This window comes from Tupaia chinensis, unplaced genomic scaffold (assembly GCF_000334495.1).
Source record: "Tupaia chinensis unplaced genomic scaffold, TupChi_1.0 Scaffold000096_1, whole genome shotgun sequence".
Classification (NCBI taxonomy): Eukaryota; Metazoa; Chordata; class Mammalia; order Scandentia; family Tupaiidae; genus Tupaia; species Tupaia belangeri.
The window spans coordinates 1,834,763-1,842,169 of NW_006159558.1; the positions used below are offsets into that span (position 1 = coordinate 1,834,763).

The 7,407-nt window shown below is 38.6% G+C and overlaps 1 protein-coding gene across 2 annotated transcripts in view; it reads left to right on the forward strand.

Moving 5' to 3' along the window:
• Window positions 1–7,407, forward strand: part of LOC102497482 (catenin delta-2) — a 445,613-nt gene that overhangs the window by 296,545 nt on the left and 141,661 nt on the right. The window lies entirely within an intron of this gene.

Below are 7,407 nucleotides of genomic sequence, written 5' to 3' on the forward strand. Positions count from 1 at the left end.
ATTTATTAATTTTAAAAATTCTTCTCAAGGTCTTAGGGATCCTTCAAAACCACTACAAATACAGAGGAATAGATATGAGTATAGTCATTGAAGATGCTGTGAAGTGCTTTCCAATCTATTTGTGTAGCTGTGCTACTTCGTTTTCAGGGGAGACTGTGACATGTTGATGTTTTTCAATGTGACATCATTGACTATCTAAGGTGCTAATACCCACACACCTTGTGTAAAGGTTCAGATGAGCCCTCAAAGTGTTTTACCAGGTACCAGCCCCAAAACAAAAGGACCCCTTGTATTTATGGGCTGACAGAGAAGAATGATGTTGTTATTAATCTTTGACAAAAGTATGAAAGCACACATGTGATGAGAAGGTAATTAGAAGGGCCTTTTTCCTTGAGTTCATGTAAATGCATGATGTTTCTGATTGATTTTCACAGCAAATCCTCTTGACTCTGCATATGGGTAGAAAGGGATTTGCCATAGCAAAGAATTCTTATATTTGATCACTAATAATTATATAGGCTAACTTGCCTGACTGCATTTAAAAAAATGAAAGTGTAGCCTCGTAGAAGAATGAAGGCATGTGGAGAGAACGCCAAGAGAAAAAGTTTGGACTTCTGCCATCCATCTTCCATTCATTTAATATCCAAGTCTGGGATTTGAGATACTCATAAATCATTTCCTTGACATTCATTTTCTTCCAAATGATGCTAATATGAACACATGCTACAGGAAATTTTCAGAAGCCCAGTGCCACGTGTTGGTCTTGGTATTATAGTGTGCCTACACCTCCTCTTTTGAGTAAACCTTCCAACGTTAGTCTTTGGTCACAGCTCTCCTTGCTGTGCTTTGTTTCCATGGCTACAGTCCACACTTCCTTCTTTATCAGCTCTTGAGGCCCAGCCGCTGACACCTCTTCCCATGAAGGAGGGTACTGAGGCATAGCAGGCCCAGTTCTTCTCCTGAGAATCTGAGGAACAAGCATCCTTGTCTTCACACACACACACACACACACACACACACCCGTAAGGTATCTGTAATGTTCTACTTCGAGAGTTCAGGTTGGACTAGGCTAGAAGCAAAGATGTCTCTTGCTTTCAACCAGAGATTGGTAGGGAAAAGCCTTAAATCAGAGACATACTGGACAGAAGTCCAGCGCATGGCCCAGCATGACTAAGAAAGAGATCATGGAAATCATTTTCTTGAAGAAGTTCTTTGATCTGACTTCCCTCTAAGCTAAGCTTCCCTCTAGGAAACATGAACTCAAATCACAATTCAGACCGACACTTGAACTTTTTCAACCAGGTGAGGCTGGGCAAATTACAGCTCCTTATTGTGTCTCAGCTATGTTAACTCTAAATAGAGGTCTTGGCTGCCTTGCTCCACCTCCTACAGACCATCACAGCACTGAAGGCAAAGATGGGGACAAGTCCCAGGTCAATGGGTTTTCACTGTATGTGACCAAGGGTACTTACATGTGCAGGTCTCACCCGACTAACCTGTCTTGTAGTCCCAACTAGAAGGTCAGGAGAAAGTGGCTCTGGGTGTGGGCCTGAGTCTGACCTCAGGCACCAAGATCTAGATGATAGCAAATTAAGTGTGCCATCTAAAGATGGTATTTTTTGTTTTGTTTTTAACTAATTATCATTTTCCTTGAGAAATATGTAAATCTTTATCATAATCATTTTAAAATGATGACTTGCCTTTGGACTGTCACTGATCTTGGACTGTAGCAGATTTTTAAAGTCAATCTTCAACCTTTAAACTCTATGTTCAAAGAGTTATATAAAAATGGGATAAATACGTAAAAGACCCAAATAAAACTTCTAGAGTTGAAAATATGAAACAAAAGCTATGTGGAGTAAGATGAACAGCAGATTAAATATGGCAGAAGAAAAAATTAGTAACTTGAATTCCACAATGGAAAACTATACATAATAAAATACAGAGAAAAAAGAAAAAAAAATTGGCCTGAGATCTGTATTCTTGGAGTCCCATAATGAGAAAAGAGAGAAAATAGGAAGAAAACAACAACAAATTTAATAATGGTTAACGTTTTCTGAATTTAATGAAAACTGTGAACTCATAGAGCCAAGCACTTAAGGAACCCCAAGCACAAAAATATGAAGGTCATCATAATCAAATTTCTCAAAGTCAGTAATAGAGAGAAAAATGTTAAAAACAGAACAAAGACATGTGATATTCAAAGAACCATACCACATTAAAACCCAACGGAAATGTAAATATCAGTGCTACCACTTTTTCGTTTCTTCATGCGAGTTCTTACTGAGCTACCAAGACTTTTCTTTAGAAGACATTCTGGTCTGAAAGCCCACTAAGTGCAAAAGCCAAGTCCCATTTATCTCTTTCCCCCCATACTTCCAAGAAACAATGACTTTCTGCAATAATCCTATTAGAGAAATGGGATGGTCCTCAGGTAGGGGAAGGGACTGCCAAGGAATATTTGTGTGTTGCTAAAAGTATATAAAACTTATAGAATACTTTTTGTATCAAAAGGCAAGTACACAGGGAACCAGCAGTTAGCGTAATGGCTATGTCGCTGGACTCCCACGTAGTCGACCGCGGTTCGCGTCCCGGACCCGGTGGCTTAAAACTCACACCGGGCGCGTGTGCGTGCGTACCCAAGATCCCGAGAGGAGAATGAAGGAGAAGGGATTGCGGCGTGACCATCCCCCCTGGGGGGTGATTTCTCGCTTTCTGTCTCTAATGTCTCTCTCTGTCTGTCTGGCGAGCGCACGTGCCCTATAGTAAAAATCTCTCAAAAAAAAAAAAAAGGCAAGTACACAGTGTTTATAGGAGTCAGTGACATTATTATGACCTACTGCATAATTCATTAATTTGCCACATTACATGGAAATGGGGATCGATAATGCTTAGGAAAGATTTGAGAAGATTATCATTAAGCCAAATACTAAAAAATTATTTTAATTTCAAGAAGACTAAAAATGACTTACATAGAAACCAAACTGAGAAATCCTTTAAAAAGGCAGTTTTAGAAAAAAAAATCTTGAATAATTAAAAGCTGAATGTAGGATACACTACAGCATCATCTGAAATCCAGAGTTCTAATAATGTGCTTTTATAGCCACTGTCAAAATTTAGTGAAATTTCTTTAGTGTCCTTAACTTTTTATGACCCAACAAAAACAGTAATGTGGTGGTAAAACATGAGAATTTTGCATGGAGAGAGCTTTTTATAGACCTCATCCTCTGAAACAATAACTCCCCTTTATGAGAAGATCATGCACATTCTTTCTCTGTGACAAATTGACTAGCAAACTAGATCTTCAAAATAACCCAAAACACTTTTCAAACTTTAAAACATCCATTACTTGGTTTATGAGCATCAGAAAACATAATGACATTATAACCCAAACAAAATGATAAATATTTTTCATAGCCAACATGGATTTAAGTTTCCTTTTTCTCATTTACTGTACAGTAATTTTGTTTGTTGCTGACTGCTAAAACAATTGGATATATAGTAGTTTGAAGAGTTCCAAAATGTGAATGCATGTGGTTTCAGCTCTCATTTATGGATTATTTCTATTGTAATTGAGCTTTATGAAAACCTAGGATTTGAATTATAGGAATATATCTGTACTTGCTATGAAGCCAAACATGCTAGATATCTTTGTATAGTCAATTTTCCCTTCGAAAGATGACTATTTTCAAAGTCTATTATTTGCCTGTTTATTTTTAAAATAAGGTAGATTAAAGAGCTACTTGGATGTTAACCTATCCACATTTAATGAGAGAGCACAGTAGCAATGTAGGCTTAGTGAAGAAGGAAACACAATCTGTAGCCATGTGGCCCAAATGAATAGGAACTGTCAGAGAACTGGGAAATTTGAAACATGGCCCTATGGAGAGGGACAGCAGCCTTGAGAAGTCCGCTGACTCTCACATGGCTTGGCAGTCAGTATACCATGGGAAAGTGAGCCAGGGCAGATTAGTAGAGTGCCGCAAGTGGAAGTAAAAACTATGGTCTGACATCTGAGACAAAGTGAGTTGACTTTGTCCTAGTTAACGGTGCGATGCAAAGCATAAGGTTTAAAGGCAAAGAAACAGAGTTTTGAAAGATTATGATGAAAATGGGGCATGAAGCAGTATGCCTAATGGATTAGAAATTGGGCCACAGTAAACAGAGAGGTTATATGAGGACTCTGTTCAACCATCAGGCTCTGAGAGACAGTACACTTTGGAGAAGAAGCCCAGCCTGAAAAGGGACAGTGTTAGCCCCAACTTAAGCAGTGGAAATTGGCAAATTGCAGGACATAACCAAATCATCAGCCCCAAACACACAGGATTCAGAGATTTTTTTTTTCCCCTACAAAACCTGGGAAGTAGTACTGACAGCAAGAACTGCATTTATAACAGGGTTTCCAAAAAACTCATAGAAAATGTATATTATGGGGACCAGCAGATGGCATAATGGTTATGTTGCTGGGCTCCCACATAGTCGACTGCAGTTCAAGTCCTGGACCTGGTAGCTTAAAATTCATGCCTGGTGCATCTGTGTGTGTACCCAAGATCCCAAGAGGAGAATTAAAGAGAAGGGATTGTGGTGTGGTCACCCACCCTTGTTAGGGGGGTGATTTCTCCCTTTCTGTCTCTCTATCTTTCCCATGAGTGCACCCCCCCATAACAAAAATCTCTCTTTAAAAGAAAAGTATATTATGATGAAGAATCTATGCACATATTTCCATTTTTGGCACAAAAATTATTTATACTTTCATTACATTTGTTTATGAACTTTTTGAAGTTCATTTGTACATTGTAAATGCCACACACAACTGAATATCTATATAGGAAACTTATATTTTGATTGTTTGGCACTAGTTTTATCACCGTCATTAGATAATATGATTTCTGAAGTTCTACAGTACAGAACTCCATTCTGAAGCTTTAGAAACAGTTGAACTGGAGGAACTTTCACTTCCAGCCAAGATGCCTATACAAAGTGACAAGATCCAGATTTACCTTCCTTCAGGGAATAGTAGCACACATGCATACACACACACACACACACAGAGAGAGAAAGAGAGAGAGAGAGAGAAATAAACAAAACAGTGCTTTTCTGCAAGACTTTTTTGCCATAGGCCATGTGCACTCACTGGAAAGAGACAGAGACATTATTTGTTGACAGAGAACAATGTCTGAGAGATAAGAAACAAACAACGTGATTGCTGTGGTATCGCAGATCACTGCCATGAGAGAGTTTCCAAACCAAGGTGCAATGATTGAGAGCCCAAGGGGAGCGTGGTAGACTTGTTGTTTTGAGAAGATGTAGCTGGGAATCTGAGGAGATCAAGGTGACTAGAGTTCATAGAAAAAAGAACCAATGAGGTGGAAGTCACGCAAAGAACCATGGAAGTGTGCAGAGGATTCCCTCCAATATTCAACAGAGAATGACTTAAGCTCATGCATGGAGGGAAATACAAGAACCACCTCAAAGTACTGGAGAACAAAATTTGGCACTCACACAAGAGCCAGACAGGAAACCCTTATAATTCATGGTCCACTGGGTAGAGTACTCAAAGGGTCTTGCCTCCATCCTGAGGAATAATGAGCCCTGAACTAACCACACTCTTTTCCTTCAAAAATGTTCAAGTTTCCAGGTAAATTACGTAATCCTAGAACAAAGCTGTAAACTATCCTAGTAATACAAAACAACCAGCAACAAACAAATTAAAATTAGGAATGGCTGGCTTCCAGTGGAAAATTACCCTGTAAGCAAATAAGCATGAAAATGCAATCCATAACAAGGAGAAAAAGTAATTAAATAAAACCAATTCAGAACTGACATAGATGTTAAAACTAGCAAACAAGCAATTTTACAACTGCATTTCATGTGTAAAAAACATTAAATAGAAACATGCAAGATATATATGAAATACCGAAATAAACCTTGCAGAGTTGAAAATACAATGTCAGAAGTGAAAAATACATTGGGATATCTTTAGCAACAGATTAAATGTTGCAGAAGTAAAGATCAGTTAACTTGAAGACAATAATAGAAACTATCCAAATGAAACACAGAGAGAAAAAAACAAAGGAAAAAAGTACAGATCATCAGTGAGTGTCAGGTGGCCTGATATCTGTGTAACTGGAGTCCCCAAATGAAAGGACAGGTAAAAGGGGAAGAGAACAAAAATTATTTGAACCTAAATAATGATTGAACAATTTTCAGATTCAATGAAAACCATACGTTCACAGATCCAAGCAGCTTAATGAGTCTTTCTAAACACAAGAAACATGAAGAAACTGTACTAAGATGCATCATAGTCAGGTTGCTCAAAATCAATAATAAAGGAAAATCTTAAAAAGCAGGGCAGAGATGAACAAATTCCAGAGGTACAGAAGACAGCAGATTTCTCATCCGCAACAATGCCAGTGAAAAGAGAGTGAGGAAAGATCTTTAAAACACCAAAGAAACAGGCTAAGCCTTCTGGACTCAACTATATCATATTAATTTAGTTTTATACCTGGCAGACAAAAGCTATCCCTAACAGAACTCCCCAGGCACCAGTTACATGTAGGGCAGTTATGAAAACTTTCTGTAAGTGAAACCCCTTCTGAGCCTAGTTTAAGACATGGGATAAACCAAGGAGTGACACGGAGTGAGCAGTCATGCCAGACAGGAATTCTGACATGAAAACCTCAGTTAACTTAACACAGCATGACCAAAACTATGGCTACCCAGGACACATCACTTGAGTATTCTAATCTTCCAGTCCTGGAGGCAAACAAGTCTTCATAAGCCCTGAGTCAAAAGTTCTAGCCCCCCATAGGGGCGCAGATTTAAGGGATTAATTTTGCCTTACAAAAGACTCTCAAAGGAGCACACAATCACTTCAAACCCTATCATAACTTCTGTGGAAGCAGTTAGAAACTGCTAGTCCTATTGCCAGTTGTAGCAGCTTTGATCTATTTGCAGAATTCCTCTCAGTAGGGAATTTCTGCTGTCGATGCTACAAATCACCCTGATGTCTTGAATAGTCAACCGTGGGCCAGAAACTGAAAGACAGTAGAGAGAAATAGATGAATATGACTTGGTCTCTCCTCTTACAATATATTAAGCATGTAAATAAAAAGTTCCACATATTGGAGCCGACAGGTGATGTGATTGTTAAAGGCACCAGATTCTCATATGGCCGACCATGGTTTGGGCCCCAGACCTGTCAGCTTACTTTCTCGCTTTCCCTTTCTTTCTTTCTCTCTCATCTCTATCTGGTCAAATTTAAATAATAATAATAATAACAAGTGGAATTAAATAGATAATTTTTTTAAAGGTTCCAAATATCATTATGGATGCCGTAATGGGAGTGTACAGGCACAGAGGCATCCATGAGGTCTTTTCTTTATTTAACCAGGAAGTGGTAAGGAG